Consider the following 21,070-nt stretch of genomic DNA (forward strand, 5'->3'; position numbering starts at 1 on the left):
TCAGCTAATTCCCAAAAAGTCAAGTTTTGTCAATTTAATTGGAAGTAACTACATTGCACAAGGCAAATACCCTGGGAGAATCCAAGTTGATTTTTTAGTCAGCTTTTATTTCGAAAATGATCGCTTTTTTTCGACCTTGTCGTTTTTCGATTCCTGCTTTTGCTTGCTGAAAACAAATGGTGAATGTGAACAGAATTGTTAATGAGCAAACAAAGCAAAAACGTAATTTTGTTGCATTTATGTTTTGAAAGCGCGTCATTTGCATGCAAATTTTTCAGCCTTAAAAGCAGTTCGTTCCTCTAGTAAATCACCGCGCGCATCTGCGATTTACATTTTCTTTACTCTTTGATTTTTGAAAAAAAATCGTCTTACCATCAAACTTTTTGCCATTATTACAGCAAATTTTGTTTGAATAATAAGTGATCGATCAGAAAGGATAGATAGCGTTTTGACTAACATTCTTCCAACCTCTATCATAAAAAGGGATAACGACTTCCTATAAGGCGCAAAATTTGGGCAGTTGTTTGGAAAATCTGCCATCTCTTATTCATCTCCGATTTCCTGAAGTCAAACCGAACCGGGCTTGAAGCACGCCGCTCACCTACAGAAGAGAACAAAGGAGCGGAAGGTAATCAGGAACCTTCCTTGGAATCTTTGTTCTAACTATAACTCAGTTTAAAATTTAATTCCTTTTGCCATCGCTTATTCCCATCATATCGCTAAGTTACTTGGTCGACAGAAAAAACCTTGGTCTCCAGATAATTTGAATTTATCAATTTATATACATGAAAGATTTATTTTAAAAATAATTTAATGCTTTCGTGGCGAACTATTAGCAAAAAATGAAAGAGGAAATGAAAATTGAATTTCCATATTTTCTCGAAAGATAAAGGTTTCGTTCTGTTTTCATAACAAAGCATTGAAAATTGTTTTCTTTTTTTTTTAGTTTGACAGCAAATTGTCCTTTGCGCATCATTGATTACATTTTTTCTTCAAGATGTTTGTTCAACACTGTTTTGAAGAGCGAAAAAGAACTTGAACGCTTTTTTTTTGTTAACGTTAATAACGCACATTTGCCTCCTAAATTTAGCTTGAACTTTATGTTTTATTGACAGTGCAGATCTTCAAAAATCCCAAGTAGGGCGGTTATAAAATTGGTACGGGGAAATCTGAATTGGGAGTAACCATAGCAATGGGGGTAAAATATCCGGCTCTTATTCTTTAAGACTAGGCTGATTCTTCTACCTTCTGGATTATATTGCTTACCTTCATTACACATCTATCATCATCAGCGTTTATTTTTCTCTCCGTTTTTTTTTAAATTTTACCTCCATTTCCTTTCAATTCCCAGCGCAACTCTGGATATATCCGGCCCTGCGCAGCAGTCAAGCCAGATAAAGCCATCCCCTTGCTAAGTTAAAATTTATCCTTATTTTCTGACGCCACTGCTACCATATTTTGTTATCTTTCCTTTAGGATAAAAACTGAACGATCGCAAACATTTGCATTCAAAGCAAAGAGAGAGAAAAAAGAAGCCATTGAAAAGATGAGATGTTTCTAAATTCACACATTAAGCGGTAAGTGCCATTTATAACCTAATTTTCTTAATCTTTTGATAAATTTTACCCTGCCCTTTATTTTAAAAATTCTCTTCTCAAAAACTTATTCCGTGCATGTTTCTTAGATTCTGATATAGCTATTTTCTGATCTAATAATCGACAAAGGAGACGAGTTAGTGAATCAGAAAAACAGAGTACAAAGTTTTTTTTAAAGAAGCACTCTAAACGCTCTAAATGATCAGGCAAGGACTATGCGCGACCGCTCGTCTGAGCGTGATGCTCGACTAGCATATAACTCGAAAAGTTTCCAAATTAATCAACTAGCCTAAATTTGTTGGCTTACCTCTGAGAAGTAGCTTTCCATTTTCAACCGAGCAAATAAACGAAAGTTTTGTTCACCTTTTTATTGTTTTCTCAGCAACTATATAAGATACCGGAGTGAAATTTCAGAACAAGACTGAATAAACTATTTATCAAGATTTGGCTAAAAAAAGTACCAACGAACTTTGCTTTTGATGCGTTAATTAGACAGTGAATCACACGTTTTTTCAGAGAAGTGTACTTTTCGTGACATATTGCGAGCCCAAACTGCACACTGTATACGCGCAAAAGTTGGTGTCTGTATGTCACTGGAACACAGAGAGAAATATTTAAACTTGTTCCAAAATGTACATGGATTACACGTATAAACTGGTATTACGTAAATTTTGTTGGCAATTTAGTTTTGTTGCGGATTCCGCAACCAGCAAATATAGCTAGTTGTTCCGAATTCCGCAAATAGAAGGAATCTGCACAAAGTAAATGATTTCCGAAAATTGTAAGTAGACTCAGCTATTTTTTTTATTACACCGAACTTAGTTCATGCATCAACAAATAGAAGCTTATATTATCCAGCAAATGCGAAATTTAAAAGAAAGGATGTAGCCATTGTCAATGGAATGCACGAACAAATCTTAAACTTTTGATTGGATGAAGTTCTGGATATAGCCCTTCAAAATTTCGCAGCAAGCTGTTTTTGGGAAACACAGCAAATAAGCAAAATTAATGTTGAATTTGGCGTTTAAAACTGTACAAGGCGCCAACGGTTTACCAAAGGATATTTTGGCATCATCGGGTAATTAATCACTTTATCTGATGCCTGAAAACCTCTATCGATATTAATCATTTCATCCGTTGTCCTGAAACTCAGTATGAATATCAAACAGCTTAATTACAGCTTTTATTCTATATCCTTTATACTGCAGCTTAACCGTTTGCATTTTAAATTTTAGGAGTTTAGCTAGGATCTGTTAGTTTGAAGATTTAACTGTTTATGTTGCAGGAATCCACATTCAAAACTCAGAATCTGCTTACAGTTTCCGGATTCTGTCTATAATTTGCAGAGATTGCTTACAGTTTGTGGATTAAGCTTAGATTTTTGGATTACGCGACAACGCAGTTTTACTGAACCCATATATTATGATTTGATTGTGAATTTCATAAAGTGTTCCAGTTTCCTTCAATTCTGTTGCGGATTCCGCAAAACAAGCTGCTGGTGGAGCGATATTGAGCAATACAGTGTTTCAGCTAATTTTCATAGAATTCAAAATTAGCTATGTAGCAACTTTCGCAAAAAGTCCGATTTTGACGTTTTGCGGAATTTGCTCAAAATTCAAAAAGTACGCACTTTGGCCCCAAAATGAAAGTCCTTGTAATCATTACAAGAAACCTGAATAAATGAAAACTGGGAGCTGTTTGTTGGGAACCTGATAAATTTACCGCTTGTTTTTCATACGGCGTATAAACAATAGTTAAACGAAGTGAAAAATAGTACCCAAGACCTGAAATTTGGATTGAGTTGAAGTATTTTACACGTTAAAGTATAAATTTTATCCAGAGAAACAATGGCTTGATCATTATTCCAGTCTTGGTTTTCTAAGTAACGTAACTTAGCTCTATTAGTCGCAACTTAACTCATAGAATGATGGGTTGATGTCGATCTGCTGTTTAGTCAGAAGAATGAGTTACAACGGTTTTGGTCAAAAAATTCTGGACATAGATTGAGCATAGTCGAAACATATCCAACTTACGTCGAAAAAATTGAAACATAGGTCGAGCACAACTTACTGCGTTTTTACATTTTTTTTATTATTTCAATTTAAATTGAATTGGAAAGTGAGCAAAAAAATCATGCTCCGAAAAGGCTTCCACCGGAAAATTACAATCAGCTATATTCCTTTGAGAAGAAGTTTCAGAGGGAAACTTTTATTTAATGGAGATTTATCGGTTCCTGCGGCATAAAAAAATAATTTCGAACAAATTTTCCTCAGTCCAGATTTACAAAAAAAAATGAAAATTCTATTCAAAGAAATTATTTTTCGATGCCGGTTTTCTGCTTACTTCTTATAGTTTATTTTCAATTCAAGCATCATTACAAATATGATTTGAAAAGTATATATTATAAGTTTTTTTTGTTAATGTCAGTTCATAGTCTAGAAAGTCAAAACTTAGGTCAAACACAGTCAAACTATGCCCATTTTTGGTCGAGAATGTCGAAACATATGACAAGCACATTCGAAACATAGACTTCAGGTAAAAACTGAGCAAAAGAATTGCTCAAAAAAACGTTCATGAATACATACTTATATACTGTCGAGAAAGTCGAAAAAGATCTATGCGGGGTCGAAATATGTTCAGGAAAAAAACTGGGTCGAGAAAGTTGGAACATACCAAGTTTGGGTCGAGAAACTCAATGCCTATGTGATCTGGGTCGAGCAATGTTGAACACTTTTTTTCATCGGCCGAGAAAGTCGAATATATCAAAATTTGGTCGATAAAGTCGGATTATACCGAAATTTAGTGGCGACGGGCGAATTTTTTGGTAGAGAAAATTGAAACATAAATCGAGCACCTCCACCTTATATTTATTCAAAGACAACTTGTCGCGAGATAATATTGCAACTCCTTCGCCTCTAGCTCTGTTAACTACGGGAGGCCTGTTTTCAACCATAACTTTTTTATGGAGAAACTCATGTATACTTTTTGTGAAGTCATTTAGGTTTAATTCAGTGCTTTCAATAATAATGCAGATGCTCGAGCGATACCTGTCGTTTCAGATCTTTAAGTTAAAATACCAAACTATTCTTCACCGATTCATCAGTGTTCGAGCATTCAATTTTTTAGAGCAGTTTATCGGCCTGAATTTTCGCCATATGAAACTGTTTTATAGGTTCATTAAAACTAAGCGGCTGTGTCCGTGGTAAGTTATTGATTTCTACTTTTCAAAAGGTTTTTCTTGTAAACAGCTGGATGTTTTCAAGTAGTAGACTAAATTAGACTAAAGATATGAGTAAACCAAGAAAAGATTTACCAGTCAAATGTCATACCTAGATCGTTTTTCCAAATCTTCTGTTGACTTAGATAAACTAGACCTGGACGCTCTCTCGCTCCTTCTTTTGTCCCAAAAAACGGCGAAGTATTTGGCTACAAAATGAAAAAACTGTTTTTAATTAAAAACAAAAGTAAAATATTCGTTCATTTTAAAGTTTTTTTCAAAAAAAAAAATAGCCTGTGACCTATGATAGTTGCAGAGCAACCAGCTAATCTTGTCTTTAAATCACTTGTTAGCAGTAGGGCGAAGTCAAATGTTATTTCAAAGTAAATTATTCGCTGTGATTTCACTTGGGCTCAATTTTGCTAAAATCAATTAAATCTCAGCTGAAGATGCCAAACTGTGTTTTAACATCAGCTTCTCAGATGAATTTGGAATCCCAAATCAGGTTAACATCAGTGGGATTAAATAGAATTAACTGCTTAATGCTAAGTCCAACGCGTAATCGGTGTCTGTAATCGAATCGGTGTCTGTAATCGAATCGGTGTCTGTAATCGGTGTCCAACGCGTAATTCCCGAGACTAGCTTCAAATGCGATTAACGTTCACTCATCAAAAAAAAATAAAAAGGTATCGGAATAAAACTTACACTTTTCAGAAAAAGTTCCCAGTAATAAACAATTTTTGATGTTAAAAAGAGCTTTAACGTGATTGCTTATTTATTATTTTCTTCGAATTTCGCAGTTGAAAATTGTTTAAAAAACAATCTACTAGGAGATGAGAGCTTGTCGTTGTAGGTACAATAATCATGATAAATTTGTTTCCAAGACGGGAACAGACCAGGTTATTAATTTACACATTTACCCAAGACACAATCAGAAAAAACATCCCATTATGAAAAAACATCAAAAAGACCAGTTAGCTGCCTATCGAGTCATTTTTTTCAAACTTGATTTTCTGTACAGTTTTTTCTTACGTTTTTTTGCATTATCTGTCATCTTGTATTTTTTATTGTAAAATTGCGAAAGACGAAACAAAACAAAGAGGTTAAACATAAAAGTAACCCTCTCACAATTTGCTCCCGCTGGAACCTGATTTCTTCTGAGATAAAGAAAACATATACAGAAGCATAGTTGCTGAAATGAAGAAATATTCGTGGAGAAAATCTGCATTTATTTTGCATAGGTTAAGGTTTTTTTGTTATTGTTTCCACTTTTATGCTTGGGGTGGTTTACTTTTATTCAACGGAAACTCGTCGTTTTAACTAGGCCATTTTGAGGAATTTTTCTGTACCGTCATTGTTTCTCTGAGCTCAAAAATAACAATATATTTTGCATCAGATCATTTTTTGCAAAAAAAATAATGGCAAAAAGGAATTTTGCTAATTTAGCCAATTTGGGATAAATGACAATTGTTGTTCCGACCTTCGCAGAAAGTGACTAAGTATCAATCAGGGTGAATTTTTTTCTCCAGACAAATTTTGATTTTTTATCTAGCCATTAATGACGAACTTTTTCTTTCACCATGCGAAAGAACTGTTGTCTGGAGTTAAAATTCAAAAAAATATATTTTTCATCTGTGATCATTTACTGCAATAACGGTTAGGGCTCAAAGATTCGCAATGTGAGTATTTTTGGTCAAATAAAGGCGATATATTTCGTACTATTGACGCGTAAGCGAAGACTTAATCCGTATAAGAAATCGTTCCCAATCGGATTACGCCAAGCTCTTTGTTTTATTTAGAAATTTGCAAAATGCAAAACATATCACTTCTTATTTGACATAGCGTATGGAGGATTAGTTTTTAGAAGAAAAGAAGTATCTCAATTTTTTGTCAAGTTTTTTATTTTTCTTCTAAACGTTTTCTCTTAATTTATTTTAGATTACTCCATAGAAATAAAAACGCAGTCAGACCATTAAGGGTTTTGCCTGATACAAGCAGTTTTGTTTTCTATACATTTGTTTTAACACTGAAGGCGTGAGTTGAAAAAATTCAACCATTGTTACGACCATTTGAAAAATGGGGGGAAACTTTGTATTCGGATGTGTTTTAGCTTTTTTCTTTTTTGTTGTTTTCCACGCAAATACAGCTATCACAAATAATCATCGGTCAAATAGTATATCATATTAAAGCACTTTGAGACGTGATTCGAACGACATTACAAAAATTTCGAAATATTTTTTTAAATTTTTTTAGTGATGGTTATGGTTTTGGTTTTTCATTATGCTTATTTTACCATAAAGGTCGAAAAATTGGAGTTTCTTGTTTGCCGTTTAGATCCTGCTATCAAAACGCGCAGAATAAAAACGACACTAATTTGGCAAAAAAAAAACGTTCTTTTTGTTCCACGCAAAATCAGGTACCATAAATAATCAACAAACTGGGTTGAGTGATATGTCATTTTAAAGCGCTTACAGTCGTGATTCGAACCAAATTAAAAATTTCCAAAATGTTTTTTTTTCTATGTGTCAAAGAAAACCAGTTTGAAATTTTTCTTTTTTCGTCTTATTTTGAGCGAATAAAGCGAGTGAGCAGTCTTATTTTGACTGCTCAAAAGCTTAAAAGAGCTTAACGTACAAGGTAAAAACTTAGATTTATTTCAGTAACGTTAGTTTACTTTGAGTATTTTAGCGCTTTTTTAGAATCAAAATACGAAAAACTGCAAAATTTGAAAAAAAAAATGTTTTTTTAATCTTTCAAGCAAGAAATATTATTTTCAATTGTTTATTTTACTAATACTGTCCAATAAAACTAATCTCCAGTTTTTTGTTCAGTTTTTTTCATCGCACATCGCCGAAAAAAAAAACGACAATACTTTGAAAAACACTTTGTTGTTATTTTTTAAGACTATGGTCGGAACATTCTGTGATACTTGCTCAGTAACCGGCTATCCTTTTTTAAACTTGATTTCAAGCAAACTATGTCGACACATTATGTTCAAAGCGGACATTAACTTTTTCAATTGAATTTCATATTGGGAAAAGTGGGACAGGACAACGGAAAATTTCAAGATTTATCATGTTTTAGAAAAAGCATGAATATTTTTGATTTTTCGCCGAGTATTTTTAATTTTTAGCATTTTTCCTCGAGCAGTTTTGTTCACAAAACTTGCTTTTAGTGAGCAAAAATTTAGTTAAACGCGATTAGTTTCAGTTACTCGTTTAGATTGCGTGTTATGTCAATTTCCGTGGAAACGAGTGCATGAATTAGTCAAAGTAAGATGCACAATAATTAAAACCAATTGCAAAAACATTTAAGGACAAAAAACACTTTATTATATGAGCAAGGCATTCATTTATTACAATTATCTAAAAAACCTTCATCTAAGTTAACTAGGAAAAAATATATAATGAGTTTTTGGAGTTTTCTAAGCTTATGTCCTTATAGGCGCTCATTTACATAAAACCGGTTCCAAGAAACTTATAATACATTTTTATTGAGAACCTTAATAATGGATATCGTAAATTGTAAATCTGAAAACTTTTTTTTTTGCTTTAAGTAAGTGAAAATTTTTGTTTTTACTGCTTTAAGATTTTAAATTTTTGAAGTAATTTTATTTAAAAACATGAAATACAATTGCAAAGATTTTCAAAAATTAATAATCAACAAAAAAGGCAAATGATTTTTTTTAGATAGAACTCGCAATAGTGAACGATTTTCTGATGAAAACTGAAACTGCTTTAATGGATTAGGTTTAAACATAGATTAGCTTTAACAATGGATTAGATTTATTTTAAGAACAAGAGAGTTAAAACAACTTTTTAATGCTTAAGACAACCCTTCGGGAAAAACAGATTCTGGAAAGCCTTTGAAGCGATCCTCTTCGAAGTTTTTCTGGTTTCTTGAATCTTGAAAAACATAGAACAAAAATTCAGCACACTAAGGAATGGTATACTTTTGGTACTGTTAATTTGAAAAAAGTGTTGGGAGAAATGATTGAATTGCAAAGAGATAAAATATTCTAAAAAAAATTGCCCACCCACAAAAAAACTGTAATAAAATTTTTTTGTACTATCGTTAAATTATCAAAACCAAAGTGAATTCTTATTTTATTCAATTAGCAAAGAAAATTATAGGCCACAATTTGAATTTGAAAATTGCAGAACAAAAATTCAACTTAACTTTAACATTAATCTTCAACTTAAGTCAACTTATCATCGCATTTTGTAGCTCTTTATGAAAAGCAGGGCTTAAAAGTTGAACGAATGTCACCGATGATCTTTATAACTCTCAGTCTTACACATACAAATTTTCGCAGTTTCAATTAGAGTTAACTTAAAATGAATAGTTTGCAGAAAATATTGAATTGTTCAACACAAGTCAAGCTGCGCCATATCATAACTCCTTATAACTATTGAATCCGTACGGATTAGCAACTATCGCGGTAACTCATTAGAGGATAAAAAGATAACCGAAAAATAATCTCTTAAACGTTGCTCTGAAACATCACTCCTCTCTGTTTACGGACTGGCCGTGCTTCTCAAGACCAGTTGACCTGCAGTACAACATTTATAGATATAAATATATAAATTTGTACCTCAACTGGTTAATGCCTATCCGGCCGGATGACATTACCCGCTCTGACAACAAATTGATTTTCTAAGTCCCAGTTGGACTGCAATGAGTTTAACTTATTGAGTTTATGAGTCCCGGTGGGACTACGCGATTTTAGTTCTCTTCCTTTTCAGTGGGCTTTTCCAGTCCCTCGCCTTGCTTCGTTTGGACTGCTTCGTCCTCCTCGTCTTGTTGTTTTTCGAGTTCATCAGCTGCTCAAACAAATTTTAAAAACAAATCGGTAATTTTGAAGTCCTGAAGCGTGAGGCGACAATTCGTAACAGGCGAATATTTGTAACAAACGACAAGTCGTAGCAGTAGATTAAGCGGGGAACACTGATTCAACGCAGTATTCCTCTCGTGATGGATAAAAGCTATGTGGAGCGCAGCGAAGCAATCGCATTTTTACGAATTGTCCCTTCTTACGAATTGTCGCCTGTTACGAATTGTCGCTTGTTACAAATTGTCATCCCACCTTCCTGAAGCAAGGATATCCTAGTTACTTAAGACTTAACAAGAGAAATTAAGAAAACTTTGTTCTCCAAAATATTACCAGACTAGATGTTGCGACAATTTGCACTTAGGTACTTTAAACCTTTGAGTTTTGGTTATTATAACGCCTTTTAATAATACTTTAATGAACTTGTCGGCACATTTTACAAAGCAACCCTGACCAGGCTGAAAAATTTAACCGTGATGCAATAACTTAAATAGCTGTGCAATAGAGTTTAACCCAATTAAAGTATGAAACAATTAGTTGATCACAAATTCAGTTTATATTGCCATCAAGCTGATACGTGTTGAGTGCTTGTCAGCCCCGAGACTCGTTAAGGAAAACACCTGATCTTTACAGGCTTTAAATGTCTACTTGCGTCGTTTTCACTTTGTCCCGATTCCGACCATGCGTTTATGACGCCACAAAATTCTCTATTCACATGGTCGCTATTTACATCTGGGTGATCCGACGGAATAAAATCTGTATTATCTACAATTTGGGTATTTACAATGTTTACATTTTTGCGACGAGATTTACAAAGTTTGGTTAAATGGCCTTTATATTTACAGGCTGTGCAAGAAGTATCCTTTGCAGGGCAAACCGCTAAGTGTCCTTTCGAAAAGGTCCCGCCACATTTCATACAGGTGTTACTCTTTTCTATATTCATAGTTGGTTCTCTTTTTACAGTAAAATGGTTGTGTGGTCTATGTGCAGTTGATCCGTTGAATTTAAAATTATTTGTAAGTTTCAAGTGATCTAAAAATCCCTTTTTGTCGATGAGTGCTATGTTCAGTGCTTCTCGTGGAGGTAAAGTTTCGGTGAAGAGTTTCCGTCGGCGGATATAGTCTAATAGGGAAAGGAAAAAAATTATCATAGGTTTATGTTCACGAGATGATGAATGCATTCTAGGGCAAAACAATTGACTGCATGAGAAAGGGGTACGGCGGGATACAGTGCATGAGAAATTTAACTTAATCCGAATGATTAGTGTTCAGAATAGATGGGATTGAAATATGGACGAAGCATGATGATTTACACTTACGATAACAATTTAAAAAGTTTTCTAATTCTAAGTTAAAAAGTTCGCTATCGAGTTCTGATTGTTCGTCAAAATTATCGATTGCCATTCTGAGGGATTTGTCTGTTGATGAAGAAGATATTTGTTCAGTTGTGGATGATTCTGAATTGATCGTGACGATCTCCAAAGGAGTTTCGCTGATAATGTGGTCCCGTTTATCGCTATGGCCGTTCTCTATGATGATCAGGTTTGATGCCGAACCAGAGGTCACTTGAGGTAGATCTACAACATCTATAAAGAATCTTTTGCCGTATAACTTTGGTGGACCTACTTTTCTACAAAACCGGCGAATAATAGGAGAAACGTTACCAGGATTAGTTTGGAGCTCGGTTGCGGGAGTGGTATCGTCAGAAGAATCTACAATTTTGTAGACCGGGAAGTTTGTCGTGGCGTCTTCTTCCATCGGAACAGTCGAGGTGTTCTGTGAATCGAGTACCTTTGCGATCGTGGCGGCCTCGGCTGACGTGGATGACTCCTGACCCTTCGGTGCCAGCTCTGCCTCCGCCGGAATGATGCTTATTGGGCATTGTGTTTGTTGATCGTCTTCTGGGTTAGTGATGTCCTCTAAAATCTCATTTTTATTGTTATCATCGGGTTTGCAAAAACTACGGGTATTCTCCTGGTTCAAGGATTTTATTCTTTCGGAAATAAATCGTTCTCTGGCTACATCTCTACATGGGAAACCTCCCGCTATCCATTCCCAGTCACTAGCATCCGAAATATCCGAGGGAATCAACATAGATTCGTCTGACGCAAAGTAAACTTGAGGTGTTGTTGTCTTCTTGGACCGGGGTGGTTGTCTCCGAGTAGCTTTTGAAGAAAATTTCGACACACGTGTCTTTGTCATGTTGTCCGATGATCCTAGTTCAATCTGATGTCGGGTCCTGGGTTGTGGCTTTCGGGTCTTAGTTTGTCGTCTTGAGTTCGCTCATTTCCGACCTACTTTAACATTAGAATTAGGAAAGTAAGGGAAAGAAAAACTGCCTCTAAAAGATCTACCGTTAGTCGATTTTGATTTAGGGATAGCAATATCCGATTTTCGAATTATTTTTCCGTCTGATAGTTCTACTGTCGAAGAAGACGAATTTATGATCTTTTTGTTTAATTCTCTATAAAATGGGTCTCCGTTGATGCTCCCGTTCGTTTTCCGTAGGATTTTACCTTTAAACGGACTCTGCAGTGGTATTCTAGTAATGGCAATTTTCGAGGTGGAGGCGTAATCCGTGTCGTAGCCCTTCTCCGTTGGTGGTAGGTTTTTCTTTGGAATCAAGGTGTCCATGTACCCGTCTTGGACTCTGTCATCGGTATTCCAATCCTTCGTTCTTTCTTTAGACAGTATGGATTTCCCCTTGTCTAAAACTCCAATGGATGGTTTACCCGACGCCAATTGTTTCCAAATTGTATTTGGTTTTTTATTAAAATGAATTTCAAAGGGAGAGCATTTAATATTTGATTGGTAAGATGATCGTAAGTTCCAGATAATTTTCGATACAGCGTTTTGTAATGTACATTTTTCTGTTTCTTGGGCCACGGCTAACAATTTGATTTGTACAGTATGTACAACTTTTTCAACTAATCCGTTGGAGCGATGGTCTCTTACTGTACAAAATATAATTTTAATATTATTTGAGTCGCAGAATTTATAAATTCTTGACTTGTAAAACAAGATGCGTGGTCAACTCTAATAGAATAGGTAATGCCATGTAAGAATATCTAATCCTGTAGAAACTCGATAACGATTTTTGATGAGGTAGAAGAGGTAACTTTTGCCGAAGGAAATTTTGAAAATCGATCGATGCAAAGTAAAATGTATTTGTTCGACCCCCAATATGAATCTAATGCTCCAGCAAAATCTAAGTTTAGCTCTTCGTTTGGTTCTAGTAGGGGTGAAGGGAAGTTCGCTGATCTGCGAATTTGGAATTATACTTTTCAAATTCTTACCCGTAACAGTACATTCTGAGCAATTTATGCCGTGGCAGTAAAATTGCCTGTTAATATGGGGCCACCAGATGTATTGGGCCAAATACTTCATTCCAAATTGACCAGGGTGGGTTTCATGGAGAGTCTTCGTGATCGCATTTCTCAGGGTAAACGGTATAACAAGTCTGCCATCCATGTACAATAATCCATCGGATTCGTGTAATTCTCTGGTAAAGTGTTTGAAATAAGGGATTAATCGTCTCAATTTTATTTTGAAGTGCTACTACGATAGGGCTCAGCATAGGGTCGTCTTCAGTTAGGAGAGCTACAAGGTTGGCGTTAAAAAGAGTATTTAAATCCAATGGACGATCGGGCAACTTCAAATTTTTGCGGTACTTATTTACAAGATTTTGATGATCTTCCAAAAGAAGAAAATCTAAAAATATTGAAATACCGGAGGTAGACTGCTTAATTACGATTTTACTATTTTCAATATTAACAGGATCTACAATTTCTTTTATCTACAGGTGAATTAATTAATCTACAATTAAGAATTAAGCAACAAAAAAATGCGGGGTTAGAAATGGAAAGAATTAAAGAATTTGTGTTGGAATAATCCGTGGGAATGCAATTTGATGTACAAAATTTGGTTCTGAAGTGATTATATAAACAAATTGGAAAAGTCGAGTTAATCAGTTTTAGTACTGATGCTATAAGGTAATTACGTAATTTTGCTTAACCGGAAATTTCCAAATTTGAACCAATGGCTGAGCAGGTCTTTCTTTCTTTCTCCGACGGCTTGATTGATATATTAATTTTGTTAATTTTCCCTTCTACAAACTCTTTGTCATAGTGTGATATTGGTAAAGCTTTTCCGGATGGAATTCTTGAAATTAGGTCAAGCCCATATCTTTTCCGGCGAGGTGTTTGATTGTGAAGTTAAAAGGTAGTAATCTATCCACCCATCTTGTTTGTCTTAAATGATATGTTTTGTTACCGTGATTTGTTGACAGGGCTGATAGCAATGCTTTGTGATCTGTGATTCGAAATCTGATCCATAAAGGTAATTCTTGTAGTGTTCGACCGCCCAGACGACTGCTAACAGTTCGAGTTCGTTAGTGGAATATTTTGACTCGTGAGGATTTAAAAACCGTGAAGCAAAAGAAATCGTTCTCCAATCTCTCCAATCGTTCTCCAATCACTCTCCAAAAAAAGATCTGAATTCTTTCAGATTTTTTTTGGAATAGGTAGATCCTTGATCGCATTTGTTTTGTCGAATAAAGGTGAAATTCCTGTGTTTAAGGTTTTAAATCTGAACCATTCGATTTCTTTTTGAAAGAATTTACACTTTGACCATTTAACTGCGAAATTACATTAGTCTAATGTCAAAAAAATTTTAACACATTGTTTTTGTGTTCTAAGAAATCTCCTTTGGATGCGATTAAAATATCATCCAAGTAGCACATAGTAAAAAGGGATATTCCCTAACATTAAATCCTTACTCTTTGGAATTCATTAGGCATATCGCCTAAACCGTAAAAGCCAGTTAAAAGTTGATAAATCCCAGTGATTTGATTGATAAATGCCCACTATACTAAAATTACATTGGTTGCTGGTAAACTTGTCTAAAGCGAGTTGGCTGTATGCATTTTTAAAATCTAAGTTTGTAAACCATACTTCTCCAACGAACCATTTGCTATTTGTGCTGCTACGTTGTCTACCAGTCCATGAATGTTCTGCATCTGGTATTTATTCTTGTATATCTGTTTGTTAATGAAGTTTGAGTCCAGAGCCAACTTGATTGATTTTTTTTGCAGGTTATGACGATTGGGCTAATAAAACGATCTTCGTCGCAGTTTTCTAATTTTTATTATGGCCTTCGTCTTTTAATCTGTTAAGTTCAGTTTTGACTGAGTTCAGTAAGTGGAGGGGAACTCGTCTTCCTTTTAGTTGGTTAGGTTTTAATGGTTCGTAAAATGTGTAATTATCATCTGATTTTTTCTTTTTCCGATCCAAAGGAATAAGTTTTTGAATGATTTAGAAATATTCTTGATTTCTCTTTCTTTATCTGTTGGTGAGATAAAATGTTTGGACTTACACAACTGGTTTGTCTGGAAGTGTGGGAAATACTTCTGTGAAACTTTTATCCCCACTTTTGGTAGGTTGTCGTTTTCGAGGATGTTCCACTCGTGTCCCTCGGTCAATAAGAAGTGGCAATCGTCGTGTGACCAACCGTTGGAGAAGATCGGAAGTGTCACTTTCCCAGAAATGTTAATGGCGTTGTCTGTAAATCCACAATATAAATCCTTGGTTGTCTTGTCCACCGGATAGATTTTTAAATACGGATCTCGAAGCTTCAATTCATGTAGTAAGTTCTTCTTGAGAAAGCTAACTGGGCTAGCTGAGTCACTTGTATATTTAAAATTACTTGATTTTCTTTCCCGAGGACAATATTCAGTAGTCTTTTCAATTCCTTTCCGACGTCGTCAAAAATTGTAGTGACATTTAATACAGAATAAATAGTCGTCGTTTTCACTTTGTCCCGATTCCGACCATGTGTTTATGACGCCACAAAATTTTCTATTTACATGGTCGCCATTTTCATCTGGGTGATCCGACAGATTAAAATCTGTATTATCTACAATTTGGGTATTTACAATGTTTACATTTTTGCGACGAGATTTACAAAAATTGGTAAAATGGCCTTTATATTTACAGGATGTGCAAGTAGTATCCTTTGCAGGGCAAACCGCTAAGTGTTCTTTCGAAAAGGTCCCGCCACATTGCATACAGGTGTTACTGTTTTCTATATTCATAGTTGGTTCTCTTTTTACAGTAAAATGGTTGTGTGGTCTATGTGCAGTTGATCCATTGGATTTAAAATTATTTGTGAGTTTCAAGTGATCTAAAAATCCCTTTTTGTCGATGAGTGCTATGTTCAGTGCTTCTCGTGGAGGTAGAGTTCCGGTGAAGAGTTTCCGTTGGAGGTCGAACTTTTTCATGTTGTTAATGAAAATATCCCTGATACATTCTTTTTCTCTTGCGGCTATGTCACACTTTTTGGCCATTTCGGCTAGGGCTCCCCAAAATTGTTCGAGAGACTCTCAGTCGCATTGTTTACGATTCAACAATTTGTGACGTTCAAATGTGGCATTTGTCTTTCTAATGAAAGCGTTTGCTAAGAATTCCCAAAAGTCTTTAAATGAAATTTGAAGTATTTTTACCTTAGCAAATTTTTGTCCGAAAATTCTTTTTCCTTCATTTCCTAGTGCGAGATACAAAATTGATCGTAATTTTTTACCGGCTTCGTCCATTCTCATTCCATTAAATTTCTTGGTTTCTGTTTTAATGGATGCCGTTTCCTCCTCATCATAACGTGTTTTTTCTTGTATATTCCTGTCGATTCTTGATTTTCTTTGGCTATCCAATTCGCCGTCCAAAACTGGAGGTTGAGGATGATGTCTTTCCGAAGGATTTATCAAGTTTTCGATATCTGTGTTTTCTTTAGCGATACTAGCTAAATGAAAGAGATTGCTCCAGTCCTCACAGGAAATTGGTGGATCTACAGTATGGTTCTGCCAAAATGGAGGTATTCCTCTCACGTTAGATTCGTTATTTGACTGCGCCATGATAAAATGTTACTTTGTTGTAGCTAAATCTACTCTATACAGTTAAAAGAATAAAAGAATAAAAGTGAATTAGTCTAAAGTTAAAACACTAAAAAGTGTGAGAGCATCCTCTCCGCCGGAGAGAATGTCAAAGTGAAGGTCATAAGTAAGTGACCTGTTAGTAAATTACGTAATAGTTGCAGTAATTGCAAATATAAAGTGAGAATTACATCAACGCGTTTCCTCCTTTTGCAGTAATACAGTTCAAAAAATGTCCCGAATCTACAAAATCAATTATGTGAATCGTTTAAAAGTGAACAAATCCAATTCAATCAAATTCAAAATGAAAATCAATTAGAATATCCTAATCGGCGTTAATAAGAATGAGCTGGTCTCCAATAAAATAGTTCAAATATTGCTAATTTCAGATATTTTTTCAAAAGTCAATCTGATAAGCTTCATTTTTTATACGAGTGTCTTAGATTTATTTTTTTGGAAAAATCCAGTTTTTTATTACCAATCTGAGCTGTGTTACTGAAAACCTGATCCAACATAGGAAAGAAAGGGACGTTTCAATGAAATGATGCAACATTTTTCAAATTGTTTTATGATGAGAAACTAAGAAAACGGTGAATGCTTTACACACGTTTTCAGCAAAATTAGGCAAAATCTTGCCAATTTTATATTAATTTCAAGACGTTGTGGTGCAGCGTGGTATGCGCACCTAGTTATATTATCATACTTATTGGTCCGACCGTTGAAAATGGCGAGGGAACTTTGTATTCGGGTGAATTTTAGAATTTTCTTCTTTTCTTATAGTTTTCCACGCAAAATCAAGTACCACAAATAATCATCGAATTAGGTTGAGTGGTATGTCATATTAAACTTCTTACAGTCGTGATTTGAACCACATTTGAAAAATCCGAAAAAGGGGAATCAGTTTAAAATTTTTCATTTTTCATCTTATTTCGAGCGAATAAAGCGAGCGAGCAGTCTTATATTAACTGCTCAAAACTTACAATAGCCTATTTTAAAACGTAAACACTTAGCTTTATTTCAGTATTATTAGTTTAATTTGATTAATTTAGCGCCTTTTTAGAAATAAAACTTTCAAAAGTTCAAACAACTGCAAAACTTGAAAAAAGAAATTTTTCGTTTTTTTTTCAATTTGAAGCAAATTTTCTCCAAAAAAATTTGTTTTCAACTGCTTATTTTACTAAAACTGTCAAGTAAACCAAATTTTCAGTTTTTGTTCAGCTCTTTTCATCACATCGCGCCAAAAAACGACAAAACTTTGAAAAAACTTCTTGTATTTTTTTTTAAAGACTATGGTCGGAACATTCTGCGCCACTTGCATAGTGACCGGCTATCCTTAACCGGTTTTTTATTTATTTACAGTACAAAATGAAAGTTATTTCGATCTAGAGTCTATCGAGGTAACTCATTGGGTAACCAGCAGCTCCGGACGTAAATGACTAAACAGATTTATCGCAAATTACCCCCTTTTGGCCTGAACGAACGTCGGTTCCGCCAAGCATCTGGAAAAGTTCGTTAGGAAATTTAATCTTGCGATTACTCAGCAGGAAAGATGTGAGAGAGCTGTTGAAAACTCCCCGTGAGGTTCTTGACGACATTCCCCGCAAACCGGATGCAGTTGGAATATCCGAAGATGCGGCAGCCGAGGCTAATAGTTTAGCACGTGCTGCTGCAATTGTAGGTAAAACGCATTAAAACGCAAAAAATTAAAGGAGGAAATGAGAGCCAAAAGCCCTGTGGTAGCTCCTGCTGTATTTTTTTCGAAGCAGACCAAAGAATTAAATCTGGGCTTTTTTTCTCCCTAGGTACCCAGGATAGAGAACGCTCTTTTTAAATTCATCCACATAGGGACCTCAGCGAAATTTCTTTGCTTTTTTGTTTTTCAAGAAGGAAAAGAGTTTCCTGATCGAACGTCTGCAAGTCTATAATGCAAATAATGCCGCGCGAGAAAACTTAGAGAAAAGAAGTAGTCAGAGATATTTTAATCGCTAAGATGCGCTTCAAGGACATTTTGTATACGTTCAGATGCAAAACCAGCACACACTAAAATCCGCCTGGCTTCACGAAAAGGGAGCACAAGCGTCGACTAGTTCGCTGAAACAATTAGGCAATTATGAGGGCGATCCAACCCAAATTTCATTCCAAAAATTCCGAATCAAACAGACACCAACGTTTTCAGTACAAAGTATGAAACTTTCGGAAAGCATCAATCGAGCGCAACCATATTTGAATAGACAAACAGGGCAAAGTTCCAGAGCTAAGTTCGCGTCGAATTATAAACAATCCTGTCCAGTTCGAAATGCAACGTGCCGGAATTGCAGCAAGAAGAGTCATTCCACTAATTCTGTCAATCATGTAGAGAGGTTCCCAAGCTTATCACCCCGTGTTTTGTAACCCCCTTTTTCTTAACCCCCTCTCATATAACCCCCAAATCAGATAACCCCACTACAATTTAACCCCTTTTTAAAACCAATTGTTAGAATCAAAGTGAAAGTTACTTGAAAAGGATTCGGAACCATATCGTCGGTAAACATCAAAGCTTTAATTGCGAAAAATTTTGCGAACCAAAATGAGTTAACACGCACGCTGCTAAATGCGTTTTAGATTTGAACAGAAATGACCTTGCCGATAGTCTAGACTTTGATATGAACTTGAAAACGAATCCGACCGACATGATTCAAACTGGTGCATATACAAAACAGTCCAAAACCATTTGAATTTCTTGACCTTGATCTTTTGGCGCCGACAGAATTGATCTACGCTTTGAAAACTCAAACATGGGCTTAATTAAGATCAAAGAGCCAAAGTTGGAAGAAATTTTCGGATGACAACCAAAGGCCTCATGGTATAATGGTTAAAGCATTAGTCTCAAAATCAAGAGTTCAAAGGATCGAATCCCTGGCGGCACAATAAATTTTCCAATTTTCCCAAAAAAGTTGAATTTCGGGTCAATATGATAACGGGTATATCAAGGGTACAATAAATGGGTTAACCTTACAGGGTTGGGCGGAGGGAAAAGAAAAGTCAACACCTTGTATGTATTTATTATTTTGCCGGTTTCAAATCGACTCTAGCTCAATTTTGAAAAATCAAGGAAAATAATTAAACTTGGAAAAAATTTTATTGCTTGGCAATATAAATTAAATAGCAAATATTTAACTCAAGTTCGCCATAGCGCGAAAGAAATGCAAATCAGTTTTTTCTTCGTAAACATGCATAATATTCTGCACTTTTTCGTTGAGCACCCGGTATTTTTTCTTTTTTGTAAATTGATGCCCACTCGAGGCGTTATAGAAATTAAGTTTTTGGACGGACGCGTCTTTTTGCAAATTTGCAATCACTTTCCATATACTGGGATGCGATCCACTGAAGTATGACTGTATGCCATAATGCCAGCCCTCTACAGCATTTGTTGTTCTGGCCAAACCCGATGATGCCGCATCCCTTTGATTCCATAATGAAGGGGGGAATAGGGCTTCCCGATTCGGGACGAGACTTTTTATGTAGTTAGATCCAAAATACAATGTAGATGCCGAATTGATGCAGAAAAAGTAGATGCAATAGATGCAGAAAACTTGTTGCATAGTTGTTCAGCAACTGTGGGACAAAAATCAAAGTCTTACTGCCTCATTTGATGAGCCATTACAAATCATGCTTTTCGTTGTTTTTTGGACTTTCAAAACATTTGATGACAGGGATTACAATAGCTTGTTTTGGTTTTGATAGTATTACATCAAACTTTCTGCGAGAGGAAAACGTTTTCAATTTTGCCTCATCAATCAGTTATCTGATATCATTGTTAGAAATTTTGTAAATACGCAAAACTCAACAATCAGACTTCCAGTAAATCAATTCAAGTACTTTATAAAGAGAAACTCGTTTTTTGAGGGAACTTATCTGAAACACCCTGAAATAACATATCATTAATCCTGGGTAAATTAATCCGGTCTTAAGTCGCATTTTTTATTACATAAACAATGTATTCACTGTCAAAACTCGATCCCCATGCGAGCTGTATTTTGCCATATTTAAGCGCATTCCTGGTCTTCAAATGTTTGGACTGCTTTGAAACCGCAATTTTACTTTGATTTAAATTCTTTGACTTGGCTCTGATCGGTGGATGGAATTCAATACTTACCAGCAGCCGCCGCGTTGGTTATACATTCTTTGTTTATTTATCAAAACACCTACCTGATAATCCAGACTTAAAACTGTGCAAAACAGGTCACGAAAACAACAAAAGGTGAATTCAAAGAGAACTCTGATCTCCAGCCAAAACAAAAACGGAAAGACCTGTTTGTTGCAATTATCTGATAAATTGTTTTCGCTTAGTTTCTTATAAGATTTGATAAGCTTTGAAGCCAGCTGAAAGGTGCGAGCAGGCATTAATTCACATGGCGTCGCTGAACTATTAGAATAAATAACTATTATCTTAGAAAAAAAAGGTTCTTCAAGAAGAACTTTTTGCGATGCAGGGGCGAATTAAGGAGTTGGCAGGGGCGGACACCT

At 35.3% G+C, this 21,070-nt stretch overlaps 1 protein-coding gene across 5 annotated transcripts in view; it reads left to right on the forward strand.

The window, feature by feature from the left end:
* The first annotated feature begins 381 nt into the window (after window positions 1-381).
* LOC134842475 (sodium/potassium/calcium exchanger 2-like) overlaps window positions 382-21,070 on the forward strand; it is an 82,086-nt gene continuing 61,397 nt past the window's right edge. Inside the window, exons 1-2 of one of the 5 annotated variants that reach the window (XM_063858832.1) lie at window positions 382-628; window positions 1,477-1,577. The gene's annotated coding sequence lies outside the window, so the exon portion shown is untranslated. Of the gene's footprint in view, window positions 629-964; window positions 1,578-21,070 lie in introns of those variants that run through there. The other 4 variants (XM_063858829.1, XM_063858835.1, XM_063858836.1 and 1 more) reach the window with 4 other exon arrangements.

The sequence above is a fragment of the Symsagittifera roscoffensis genome, chromosome 3 (assembly GCF_963678635.1).
Source record: "Symsagittifera roscoffensis chromosome 3, txSymRosc1.1, whole genome shotgun sequence".
In the NCBI taxonomy this organism is placed as follows: domain Eukaryota; kingdom Metazoa; phylum Xenacoelomorpha; order Acoela; family Convolutidae; genus Symsagittifera; species Symsagittifera roscoffensis.